General features: G+C 40.0%; 1 pseudogene; it reads left to right on the top strand.

Moving 5' to 3' along the window:
- Positions 1-4,627: 4,627 nt before the first annotated feature.
- Positions 4,628-10,532, top strand: LOC143304217 (rRNA biogenesis protein RRP5-like; annotated as a pseudogene).
- The last annotated feature ends 4,381 nt before the right edge of the window (positions 10,533-14,913 follow it).

The raw sequence follows: 14,913 nt of genomic DNA, 5'->3' as shown, positions 1-14,913 counted from the left end.
GCTATCCTTCTCAGTAAATTCGCAAATATCATCAACAACATCCTGTTGCTGTTGTTTAGCCAGATTCTTCCTCCTCGTGATGTTCGCTAAGTCCTCCTGCTGGCCGCAAGAATCCGACGAGGACACCATCTCGTGGTCCACTTTACCAATCACCACGTGTCTTGCCACTATTCTCCGTTCCTCCGACACTAGCTGCACAGCTGCCCGATACTTCTTCAAAACTTCTGCCAACTCTTCTTTATTTTCTTCCAATTGCGACAGTAGCTCAGTTCGTTCGCGACTAGCTACATTAACACGATCTTCTGCTTCGGAACGTTGCCGCAGTACTTCCAGCAGCGAAGCCTGCGTCTCATTCCGTTCTTGCTCCAGTGCCTGTTTCACTTTAACTGCAACTGCTCTAGCGCATTCTGCATCTTCTAACTGGTTCTTCAGCTGTCGTAAAGCTGCTTTACCCGTCGAGTCACCTTTCGATCTCTCCAGCATCGTTTGAGCGTCTCTTAGCAATGCTTTGGTTCTCTTCAAATCTCTTTTTAGCCTATGTTGCATGTCCTTAACGTGTGACAAATCTATCTCACTCGCCTGTGTCTCTACATCTATCTTGAGGACTTCCGAACACTCATCGGGATTTTCGTCCTTTATTCTACTAATAAAAGATTCTCCCCCTTTTATACTTATTTCAACAGTGTCCAAAAAGTCTGCGCCAATAATAAGCGAATGTTGCATCACTGTGTCTGGAACTACGTGTATGGTTATACAGTACGACTCATTGTCTATAATAATGTTCGTCGAAAATTTCCCGAGCGTAAAATTCCTTCCGGAACCGACACCGCCAAATCCAACGATTTCCCGACTTAATCTGGACGCTCCGATTTTCATATGCTGATCTGCTCGCATTAGAGTCAGCTCACTACCGGTGTCTATCAACGCGCTCAATTCGAAATTTTCCATCTTAACATCCTTACCACGCCTTGTTTGTAACGACCGAAACACGCTGTAAACTTTTTTTGTGTGCTCACCCAAATTGTCGCAACTTGATGCGATGTGTCCGTACTCCCTACATTTGAAGCATTTAGGTCCTCTCGACTTGCTCGGACACTCCGCACACACGTGCTCCGCATCACCGCAATTGTAGCATCGCGCCTTCCTCGCATCTCCAGATCGACCGGGTTCCTTGTTCCTCTCGGTTTCGGACAGCTTCGCCACCGGCTTTACCCTGCTACTCTTCGGCTCCTCAAATTTCGTCCTCATCTCCATATCTCTTTTTATCGCTTCGTAGCGCCTGAAACGCTCTTTTAATTGCTCGATATTCCTGGCTCCGTATAGCACAGTCTTGTTCGCGACCTCGTCGGGAATGCCTTAAATAATGTAGTCTATCAAGGATTGCGTATCAACCCTTCCTTGTTTTGCAATCCCGCACATTTGATACATATATTGTTGCAGACTCTCATCTGCTTTCTTCTTTCTATGGGATAACTCGTGATGTATCTGTTGGTCGCTTACTACATTTTCAAACTCATTCCTCAACGCCTTTTTTAACTTTGCCCAGGACTTCGCGCATCGTTCTTGTCGTACGAAGGCCTGAGCGGAGCCTGCGAGTAATTTCTTAGCATAGGCCACCATGTGGGCGTCTGACCAACCCCACACCTCTGCCATTTCCTCGAAGTCTTGCACCCACTGATTTACACTCAGCAGATCATCCCCGCTGAATTTCTCTAATGAGTCTTCTACGTCTTTAAGACTCAACATCGAACCGACGCATACCTTCTGGTGATACTCATCGCGGTCCTGATACACCACTCGCGTGCCTCTCCTGTATTCTCGCGCGCCTTGTTTATCGTCCTCGCCTTCACTTTCGTCGGAGCTCTCTTCTTCCGACGATACATCGTTTCCTTCTAGGGCCGCCTGTAGCCGCGCGCGTAGTTCGGATTTTCTTCCCGTTACCTTCAACCCCAAGCTAACGAGACGCGCTCTCAGCTCTTTCGTCCTCAGCTTCTCGAGGTCTTCCTCTCCCTCTTGACTGCGTTCGGCTCTCTGCTTGCTTCTTAGATCTTTTGTTTGCTGGTTCTTCGCCACGCTTCGAATCCTTAGGAGTAGATCGACCAGGTTTGCACGCTCTGTTCAACCTGGCAACCAGCACTGATCTCGCACCGGATATAGGCAGATTCATCTGTGCGAGCTTACTCCTCAGCTCTTCCAGCGTCAAATCCTCTTCACCCGACAATCGTTCGTCTTCAACGTTTGCCATTTTATTCTATTCTTTTCTACTCCCGCACAAATAGCTCCGTTAAATCGTGTCGTTCTCTGTCTTATTCAATCCCGGACGAGCCCCCATTTGTAATATCGGAATATATTAAAGGTGTAATTTTGTCCGATTAATTATAATTTATTAATAATGGATTCAAAATACAGATATTAGTTAGACAGAGAAACGATGTTTGATTAACAGGAAAACTAAATGCAACGCTCGTATTTTTTATATTTGGTAACTCTCTCTCTCTCTCTCTCTCTCTCTCACTAGCAACTCTAACACTCGACAATTCTAACGACTCTATGCTTCGACGTCTCGATCAACTCTGACCCTCGCCAATGCATTCCTGCTCGGTCGTGCTCGCTCTTGCTCTCGTCCTCTCACACACACACACACACACACACACACACACACGCGCGCGCGCGCGCGCACGCACGCACGCACGCACGCACGCACACGCACACGCACACGCACACGCACACGCACACGCACACGCACACGCACACGCACACGCACACGCACACGCACACGCACACGCACACGCACACGCACACGCACACGCACACGCACACGCACACGCACACGCACACGCACACGCACACGCACACGCACACGCACACGCACACGCACACGCACACGCACACGCACACGCACACGCACACGCACACGCACACGCACACGCACACCCACACGCACACCCACACGCACACCCACACGCACACCCACACGCACACGCACACGCACACGCACACGCACACGCCACGCCACGCACACACTTTCCGGCTCACATGCTCTGGCCTCTCGATTGCCACTCCTTGAAATATGAAACCGTACTTCTGTTTTGACGCTGTTTATCTTTTCTCGCGTCACTGTTACTAGGCGCTCTTGGATGTAAACATACTACAAAAAGACGACGTACACGGTGTTTTCTAATTTCAGCCGATCTTCAATCAAAGCTATTCTACGATATTACAGAATTATATTTCCCCCTTTTTAATTAATTATATATATATATATACATATATATATATATATACATATATATATATATATATATATATATATATATATATATATATATATATATGTCGGGTTTACATTAGAATTAGGGTTAGGGGCGTGAAACGAATCTTCGTTTGGGTTAAACGTTGTCGTTATGCAATAGAGAAGACATTGACAAGTGCAAATACGATTATTATAGAACCGGACAAGTAACCGTGGTAGTTAGGTACTCGAGAAACTAATGACAATGATCCTAGGTTCAATAACGATTCCGCGGTCGACGGGATGATAGATGAACGTGCTCACAAAATCTAAGTTGGACGCGTAATATTCACTGGTCGTAAAGGGTTACTCTTTTCATCGATGAAATCGCGAGCGAGAATGACTTTCCCTTCCTGATGATGCCACAGAGGAAAACTATAATGGGGTGTGTCTAAGGACACGAGATCATCGGATTCGTCGAGAAAAGCCTTCGTTCAGAAAGTAAGGGAAATTGGCGTTGCTGCTAATTGGTCAATCTCCATATCGGTGGTTAGAAAAAGATGCTAGCCGCCCTCGAGGGAAAGTTGCTAGTGGGAGACGCCGCTCGTTGAAAAATAGGTCTCCCCTATTTTCCCGTAGGTGGGACAAAGACTGTTTGTCTGTTTGAAGGACTTTAGTTGACTAAATCTTAAGATTTATAACGGGCCTTCAGGCTAGCCGAACATGTACTGCGGAGACGCATCGACATCTGGCAATAATCTTACTCGGAGAATAGGCTCTGCGTGTGATGAGCTACAGGACAGAGACCGTTGGAATGTTTACCGTCGCGTGCCGTCACAAATATTTCTTTTAAGGAGGGCTATAGAATTACTCCATATCTTTGTTAGACAAAGCGTTCATCCCTTGGCCGCGACTACGTTAGGCGACGGACTGTCGCCTCGAGCCAAAGCTCACTATCACTAATCTCAAACAATTACAATCGGATTGAACAACTACAATTGTTTAATTACAGCTATAGTAGACTCTAGGTTACAATGTTGCGGGATTATCCAAAATTCCAAAAGCTCCGGTGTTCTTTCATCTCCGACAAATATAAGTACTGTCGAGAGACGCTCGTACAAACGTATTCGTAAAAACAGTGTATGATTGCTCGCATATGACTCGATAACTCGTATAACTCCTTTAATTACCGTTAATAACTCGTGAAACTCGAATTATAACTGACTCGCTCGCGACTGCTTCCTCTTATTGATAAATGATTTTTTGTCTATTACACGCCTGTCAGATTTCTTTACGAGCAGAACTGTAGCAAGTGCTATTGTAGCAGAATACAAAAAAATGATGCGTGCCTATGTGGGTGTCACGTTTATCTGCAGTTACGGAAATCTGAACTTTAGAAAGAGAACGTTGTTGTGGAAGTAATGATAAGTAAAGTGCGAGTGTTTGTGTAAATTCATATTTTTATAAATTGAAAAAATTAAATCTGAGCAGACGATTGTTTTATTATAAATGTTATAAGGAGTACTATATCTTGTATATTTCATACCTCGTTCGGTCTAATACTTCATATATGAAACCTATAGTGGTCATTGTTATCTATATTCATTCAATTAATATTTATTATTAATATTTATATTGAAACAATTTATGTTTATGTCTATGTATGAAGCATAAAAGTTTCAGCAACTATATGGTACGTGGTATTAGCATTATGCTAGGCATTATTTTACATTAGTCTTTGATTCCCGCTCTCTCGCTTGCGCGAATGAGAAGGATTAGGTTCTTACTTCGTTGGAATTGAAACTTATAACTCAACTTAATATGCCTTCGCAATTACTTAACTTGTGACTTAGAGAGTACACGTAGATACCCCGACCATTACACTAAACGATTGTATGTGCCAGTTTATAAAATATGTACGTTGTCATTTACTATATAACATTTAAACCTGGCGACGTGGTAAATGTAAAGATTACAAATATTGATAAACTGAATGATTTCGTTAATGTACAACTTGGTAAATTTAATGTTCAAATTCCACCAGATCATATATCTGACGAAGATCTAAGTCCCTTACAAAAGCTGAAAGTCGACAAAGAAGTAGAAGCAAGAGTCTTGTTCCTTTATATAGGCCGAAAAAAGTATATCTCACTTTGAAAAGGTCTTTAATAACGAGTGACTTGCCCATTTTAGGAAACATACAAGACGCGAAAATTGACTCGAAACACCACGCAACTATCGTTCAAATACATAAGCGTGGAATATTGGTAAAGTTTTTCGGGGATGTCAAAGGTTGGATTCCACATACTGCCCTCGAGCTGGAAACATCTAACGTAAATTGAAACTATTCAGCTGGACAAACAATTTTGGTAAAAATTCAAACAGTGAACACAGATTCGGGAAAAGTAGTTCTAAATGTGGCTAATCAAGACATAAAAGTTGAAGAAGCAACATTCGATATTGGTGAAGAAGTAGAGGGCACAATAATAGAATCATCCGCTCAGGGATTATATTTAAGAGTCAGTAGATATAAAGGACAAACTGTTAGTACAGGATTTTTACTAGATGGTCACATGTCACCTTGTATGGAGATTGCAGCTCTACTAGCATCAAAATATGTTCCTGGTCATACACTTTCAGCTCTTCTATTTGCTACAGTACCTAATTTAATTTTAACTAGGACTTTTGCAACTCAAGGAAGGTACAGGAATTTTGAAAAACTGAAAATAGGAGACTGTATACCTTGTACGATCAAGGATATGGGTATAAGACTGGTATAAGACTTATTTTTCCAGTTGCAGAATATACGCCATTTGGATATGTGTCCCATAGTAACGTTAGTAATTTTAATCTACTGCACATAAACCAAATTTTATTGGCAAAAATATTTTCTATTAACAGGAAAGAACAACAATTAAGACTAACATTACCGCTAAAGAAAATATACATTGAATCCATTGATCCTGTATTTTAATAAATTAGTAGAACTTTCAAGGAATTCATATTACAAAAACAGACCCATTGCATCTGTCAAATTAGGGCAGAGAGTTACTGGAGAGATTGAAAAAATTACGCCTGATTGGTTGGTTGTTCAATTGCAGAATAACTTGCTAGGTATAGTGTCTAAGAATCATTACTCTGAGAATAAAAAAATAGGGGACAAAATTTCTGGGACGATTATATGGAAAAATTACGTACACGAGCTTGTCCAATCGACCACGTTATCGTTAATAATGCATAAGTGCCAAAATAAGTGCCAAACAAAATAAGCAAATACAATTTCCTGACGGTAAATTGCTACGTGGTAGAATCTTAATGGTGACAAATTGGTTTATCCTGATGCTCCTTCAAGGTATTGGCAACGGAACTTTAGCTGCGATACCTGTACGTCGTCACATAAATAGTTTACTGCCAGATCTAACACCTTATACTATTCATTCTAAAATTAAATGTTACACCTCATTAAATTTCAAAAAATCCGATATTATGCCTCTCAGCGTCATAAAATCTGCATTTGAAAAGAAGTGTTGTGTGAGAGAGAAATCGGATGATAATAATAACTTAAAAAGAAAGAAGCAAAATCAAGAGTACGTGGCACTCGCCAAAAAAATAAAAATTGAAAAGTTACGGGAAGACGAAACATGAAAAACAAAGGGAAACGAAACAGAGAAAAACCAGAGAAAGATTTAGAAAAGGAATATTCAAAGAGAATGTGTGTTGAACAAACAGGAGAAGAAAAGATTAAACTGGAAGATACCAAAGCTTCCGAAGAAGATTTGAAATATGCTGACTCAACTCTCCTTCAGGATAAAGAGTCATCTTGCGATAGTGAAGATGAAGTAGAAGAAAAACCAAATCTGAGAAATAAGAAATTATGTGCCGCTGAACGTCGAGAACAAAAAAGACAGGAGAAACGTGAAATACGTCAAAGAGAAGAAGCACTCGCCAATAACCAGTTACCAAATTCTGTACATCAGTTCGACAGATTAGTTTTAGCTAGTCTAGACAGTTCAATAGTATGGTTACAGTATATGGAATATCATTTACAAACAACAGAAATCGAGAAAGCAAGAGCAGTTGCAAGAAGAGCGGTGAAAACGATTAATTTCAGGGAACAGAAGGAAAAATTAAACGTTTGGAAGGCTTGGTTGAATTTGGAGTCTAAATTCGGATTTCCTAAAGCACTGAATGATGTTTTTCAAGAGGCAGTGAAGTCTAACGATTCACTGAAAGTATACAGTCACATGTTGACTGTTCATGTCGAGGCTAGCAGGCAGATGGAACTAGAGAAAACAATTAATACCATGATTGGAAAATTTAACTGTATTCCCGAGATGTGATTTAATTGTGGAGAAGGGTTGCTAAAAATGGGTTTGAGGGACAAATCGAGGCATATTATGCAGAGAGCATTCCAATCTTTGCCAGCATCTGAACGTATGTACACTACAGAAATAAAGAGAGAGCAGTAACTCTGTTTGAGCAAATTCTAAGTTCTTATCCGAAACAGGTGGATATATGGTCTTGTTATGTCGATTCTCTAGTTAAATCTAATGATACTGATATAGCAAGGTAAAAATATTTTTTCAACTATATTTTGTCTTTTTAATTTCATACAGAATTTATCTTCTAATAATTTGTATTTACAGGAAAGTTCTAGAGAGAGCAGTTGTCCAGGCATTACCGCCTAGAAAGGTAAAGATCCTCTTTAAAAAGTTCATCAATTTTGAAGAACGAGTTCTGCCCGAGCAGTCGAGCTATGCGTACGTAAAACATAGTGCCTCAGACATTGTGCGACAAGAGTAGAGCAACAGAACCAATCGAGGATGGAAAAAGTACCATCAATAAGAATACTAAACAAAGGAGAAACATACACTATAAGCAGGGCAGTAGACCAACAGAGCCCAATTAAAACAACAAGAGAAGTACAGGACTGCGCAAATACAAAAGAAATAGAAATGGAAATAATACAAGAAGACGACGTAAAGAGCAATACTAACAAGGATCTACCACAACATAACGAAAGTTGGAGAACTGTAACTCCCAGCAAAAAAAGAAAAATAAACACAAACACAAACGATAGGAGGACCACAGAAACAGAAAGTCAACAATGGCTACAAGAAATTCCTACACAAAACTCCTTCAGCTCACTGACAGAAGAGATGGACACAGACCCTACAGAAAAACCAAGAACACTCACTCCCAAGCCACCACCAATCTACATAGACGCAAAAATAATAGACCCCCTCATTGATCTGCTAAACAGCACGGCAGGAAAAGAAAACTGCACTATCAAACAGCTCAAACTGGACCAGGTAAAAGTACAAACTAATACCCCAGAAACCTACAGAAAAGTAACTAAAGCGCTAAAGGAAGAAAACGCTGGGTATCACACTTACCAACCCAAATCCGACAACAGCTGCAAAGCAGTAATCAGAGGTCTACACTCCAAAACAAATACAAACAAAATATGCGAGGAATTGGCCAAGATCGGACACCAGGTAAGAACGATCAACAATTTAGCCAGATTTGACACTAAGCAACCACTACCGCTATTCCTAATAGAGTTAGAACCGAAAAGCAACAACAAAGAAAAATTTGAAATTAAAAAAATCTCAAACACAATAATCACAGTCGAGCCACCCAGACATAGAAAAGATATACCACAATGCATGCGGTGTCAACAATACGGACACACAAAAAACTACTGCAACAGAAGCCCGGCGAACACAAGCCAGCTACAAAGGCTGCGTAGTCAGAAAACAACTACAAAGCAAACTCTTCCCGCCGATTCGAAACAGGACACACAACAATTTCCACACGCAACAAGACAACACAGAATCTATGTCAGCACCAAATACACAGCATGTAATGAACAATAACCACACTAACACCAATACCGTCAAAAACCGAAGCTACGCGCAAATAGTCAACCGGTCGTCACCCCTAGATAATCAAGAATAGAACAACCACAGCAACGACGCTACAGAAATCAAAGAGTTAATAAAACATTCCATAAAAAACACCGAAATACTCACAAAAATGATAAGCGAACAAAACGAACTCCTCAGACAGCAAACACAGCAGATAACAGACATGTTACAATTACTTACTAACGTGATGAGCAAAAAATAAAAATAGACACGCTTAAAATAGCAACCTGGAACTCTAACGGCCTACAACAAAGGGCCCTAGAAACTAAAACATTCCTGTATAGCAACAACATCGATATACTACTCGTTTCAGAAACACACCTCACAATGAAAAGCTATATAAAAATACCGCACTACACCATATGCGACACCAAGCATCCTCCAGGGAAAGCACACGGAGGGATGGCAGTAGTAATAAAAAACATTAAACATCACCTACACAGTCAGGTCAGTAAGGAACATATACAAGCAACCACCGTTACCGTACAGACTAACAGCAACCAACTGCAGTTGTCAGCAGTATACGTACCGCCGCGACACAAAACTACAACGCAAATGTGGGAAGAGTACTTTCGACACTTAGGTGACAAGTATATTGCAGCGGGAGACTACAATTCAAAGCACACACTATGGGGATCAAGAATCACTACACCTCGAGGTAGAACCTTGGAAAAATACATTAGAAACAATAACCTCAATATATTATCCACAGGAAGACCGACATACTGGCCGACAGACCTGAGCAAAATACCTGACCTGCTAGACTTTGCAGTTACAAAGGGACTAAACGCAAATAAACTAAACATAGCACCCAGCCTCGAGCTTACCTCCGACCATACGCCCATAATAATTGAATACAGAAACAAACCAATACTTTACAGCAGCACAGAGAAGCTATGCAATAAAACCACCAAATGGCAAATATTCAAAGAAATAATAGAGAGCAAAATCAGCTGCAACATCCCACTGAAAACACCTGAACACATCGATCAAGCAGTAACAACATTCACAGAAACTATCCAAGAAGCAGCAAGGGCAACCACTATACCTGAAACAACCAACAGACAAACAAAAACAGTTCCACTAGACATCCTCGAAAAAATTAGAGAAAAAAGAAAAGCGAAAGCAAAATGGCAAAAACAAAGAACAAAAGAAAACAAAAAACACCTAAACAAACTCACAAAAGAAATAAAAGACAAAATAAAAGAGCACAATAACAACGAGTTCACAAAGTTCATCGAGTCACTATCTGCTCACGAGAACTACAACTACTCCCTATGGAAAGCCACAAAAAAAATAAAGAAGACAATAAAACTGGTACCAGCAACCAGAAGAATGGGCAAGAAGCAACGAAGAGCAAGCTGAAGAATTTTCCAACCACCTATGCAACACATTCACCCCACACAACATCAACAACAGCAACCACAATAGCCATACGGACGAGGACGCGCTAACTACTAGTACACCAACTGACAATCACTACACCATACCCAAAGCAACAGCACAAGAAATCAGAAACATAATTGAGAAAACAAAAAATAATTAAGCACCAGGAATCGACCTAATTAACGGCAAAATCTTAAAAAACCTTCCGCCAAAAGCAATAAGACAAATCACAATAATAGTTAACGCAATACTAAGAATACAATACTTTTCAAAAACTTGGAAACTGGCACAAATCATAATGATACCCAAACCAGGCAAGGACCCACACGAAATCAAATCCTACCGACCAATCTCACTACTTCCGATGTTCTCTAAGATACTAGAGAAAATAGTTTACTATTTGGGGATAAACCCCATAATAGAGAAGAATCAACTAATACCGGATCACCAATTCGGATTCAGAAACAAACACTCCACAATAGAACCAGCGCACAGACTCGTCAATGAAATCTTACAGGCGCTGGAAACAAAACAATACTGCACGGCACTCTTTATGGATATCGAAAAAGCATTCGATAAAATAAACCACACTAGCCTACTTCAATCAATCAGGAAACAGTTCCCGGAGCAGAGATACCAATTAATCAAATCATACTTAAGAAGCTTCATAGTAAAAATCAAAGACACATACTCTGAAGTTAAAGAAATCAAGGCAGGAGTTCCGCAAGGAAGCGTCCTAGGACCAATTTTATACACATCATACACGGCCAACATACCAACAACTAACAATAGCAAAATACTGACATTCGCGGATGACACAGCTGTACTAGTCAGGCACACTAACCCTGCAACAGCAGTTACACTACTACAAGAACATATCGCAAAAATAGAAAAGTGGCTTCAAGCAAAACAAATTAAAGCAAACCCCGATAAATGCAACCATATTACATTCACACTGCGAAAACAGAAACCACCAAACATTGTACTAAATGGCACACACATAATACAAACAAGGCAAGTCAAATACTAAGAATCCAATACTTTCCTAAACTGTGGAAACTAGCACAGGACATAATGTTACCTAAACCAGGCAAAGAACCACACCAAACTGCATCTTACAGACCAATATCATTACTTCCTGTGTTTTCCAAAATACCAGAGGAAATAATATGCAACCGCATAAAACCAATAATATAGAAGGAAAAATTAATACCAGATCACCAATTTCGATTCAGAAACATACACTCCACTATAGAGCAAATGCACAGGCTCATTAAAGAAATAATACTAGCATTAGAAAACAAACAATACTGTACAGCCCTCTCTATGGACATAGATAAAGCATTTGACAAAATAAACCACGAAAGCCTACTACAAACAATCAGGAAACAATTTCCGGAGCAAATATACCAATTAATAAAATCTTACTTAAGCAGCAGAACCTTCGTAATAAAAATCAAGGACACATACTCTGAAGTTAAAGACATAAAGGCAGGGGTTCCGCGAGGAAGCGTCTTAGGATCAATACTATAGACAAAACATACCAACAACTACCAATAGCAAAATACTGACACTCACGGACGACACAGCTGTACTAGTCAGGCACACTAACCCAGAAACAGCAGTCAAATTACTACAAGAACATATCACAAAAATAGAAAAGTGGCTGCAAGATAAACAAATAAAAGCAAACCCCGATAAATGCAACCATATTACATTCACACTGCGAAAACAGAAACCACCAAACATTGTACTAAATGGCACACACATAATACAAACAAGGCAAGTCAAATACTTAAGACTCCACTTAGATACACGACTCACATGGAAACAGCATATTAAAGCAACAACAGACAAAATACAGATGGCAAGGAGACAAATGTACTGGCTAACAAGTCGAAAATCCAAACTAAGCATAGAAAACAAACTAAAAATATATAAAATGGTCATAAAATCAATCTGGACGTACGGAATAGCACTATGGGGAACAGCAGCAATGAGCCATATAACCAAAATAGAGGCAACGCAATCTAAAATACTCAGAACAATAGTAAACGCGCCATGGTACGTTAGAAACGAGAACATTCGGAAAGACCTGGGAATACCAATGGTCAAGGAGGAGATTAACAGAAGTGCAAGAAGGTACAGAGAAAGAATACCCAAACAAATACAACGCACCCAAACCGGCTGGCAGCGGAAACGGTCGACACATCAAGCATAAAAAGAAGATTAAAAAGGAAACACCTAACAGATCTCACAAGGACATAACCTAACAAACACGATAATGGTACCCCGCTGGGGGTAGCCACCCACATGTTATATTAGTATACCGCTATAATATTTTACCAAATGTCCTACTGGACAAATTGTAAAAATTTAAATAAATAAATAATAAAAAAAATTTTGAAGAGCAGCATGGTACTGAGGAAGACATGACTCGTGTTCAAGAAATGGCTGTAGAATATGTAGAGAAGCAGTGTACAAAATGATTAAAAATAATAAAACATTTTGACACATATTTCATTACATCACGTGAGCAAAACCTATGTTACGTGGCGCAAGATGATCCGTGCGACGTCCTTCATTGTCGGACCGTCAAAACCCAAGCACCATTAAACAGGCCCTCAATAAATCTAAGGCCCCACCATAAAACTTTAACTTTTTAACGTCATTATTTTAACACATGTTTTAAGTTAATCCTTTTGTCCTGGAGGACTTTTTAAGCCTAGAAAGGTTTTCGGTTTATAGAGGGTTATTGGAAAGGTCCTTAGGCTTATTAGGCGCTCTTAAAAATTACGGAGACTGCGGGCAGTGACCTAACGGAAAAAGTGGATATTTATCTAACGGAAAATCCGGCTTTTTCCGGATTTTTTGTAAACAATGACACCCTCTAGCAAGGTTGGTAGGAGGTTTCCTTCTCCTCTCACCACTCATTAACATGACTGAAACCAATAGGCATCACATATCGTTACTCTCACCTTATTAACGAAAAGTGTGAGAAACGAATCCGCTTTCTTCGTTCAAGAAAACACACCCACACCGAGCTTTCCTCCGTAATTGCATGAGATCGGAACATCAGTCTCCTCTATTGCTACGTCAACTACAACAAGAAACTCAACTGTAAGGGCCTTGCTGTATTACCAAAGAATACTGTGCATGTGTATCGCATCTTCATACGCCAAATCGTCGTCTACGACATATATCATACGCAACGGCGTAAGTTCGTTGTATCAATTTGTTGAAAATATATAGTTTATAATCCTGTTAATCGCAGCGCTATATCACCTCAACCACCTCTATTATCTTAACGGAAATCAGGAGATCGATCTATTCGCGACGTCGATTATTATAATCGTAACGGGAATTTACGACTCCCGCTGATGTGTTTCCGCGCGATTACGTCTCCCCGCGATTGATTGAAAATACAACCTTAATTACACAATACCTAAAACAGTCCAGTTATGTAAAGTTTTCTACCACATATACAAAATACTATTAATATTGATACAGATAAAAATGAAAAAAGTAATAATAAATTGACATATTTACAATTTCTCTGATCTCAAGTGCGTCCTTTTTATTGATTATTCTGTAATGACAAAAACAGGAATATGTCTAATCAAAAATCTTTTAGTACGTTTGGGACGCAACTGCTCCATTGTGCAGCAGTAGTTTTAGCTAATCGATCGTTACAACCATGTCCGCGCTATTGACTTCTTCAGAGGTCTCGGCGACATTTGAATTGTGCCTGAAATTGTACAATTTGGTTTTGTAGGTACCCAGGTAAATACCCTTGTCCAAGAAGTCTTCGTTTTTGTACTTCCCGTTCGTGGTTATTATGTTTTGCGTCTATCTTCTTAAACATATTTTTTGAGGTAATCCATGCTGCATCATGAAGACATTAAATAATGTAGATTTATATTGTTCCGACTCGAGATCTCTACCGATTCATTTATGTGATGCTCTGTATGAAGTGTATCATCGATCAATTTGAAGAGAGACACGATTTGAATTTTTGGACGAACTGCAAATTTTTAATAGTTAGTAGCCAAAATTGAGAAGCTAAATCAAAATCCGCGCGGTCACCGTCTACTTTTTCATAAATGTAGTCATAGACTATGGACATAAAAATATGGATCGTACCATAGGTCTATGGTTTATTCATCTCTGGATATAATGTTCTTGATTCGTGATGTATTCGCGCGTGGGTTGCCTCGTTGCTTATTGCCCCGGTGTAGCTGATTCCTCCATCTGGTTTAGGATCAGTTGCCTGCAGCTTGTGAAGCAAAAAAATCAGAGACTGTTGAAGAATTTTGAAGATAGATCTGTCTTATACTGTTCATTCTAAAATAAAACGATATATTT

The sequence above is a fragment of the Bombus vancouverensis genome, unplaced genomic scaffold, assembly GCF_051014615.1.
Source record: "Bombus vancouverensis nearcticus unplaced genomic scaffold, iyBomVanc1_principal scaffold0027, whole genome shotgun sequence".
Taxonomy (NCBI): Eukaryota; Metazoa; Arthropoda; class Insecta; order Hymenoptera; family Apidae; genus Bombus; species Bombus vancouverensis.
This window is presented reverse-complemented; position numbering and strand designations above follow the sequence as displayed.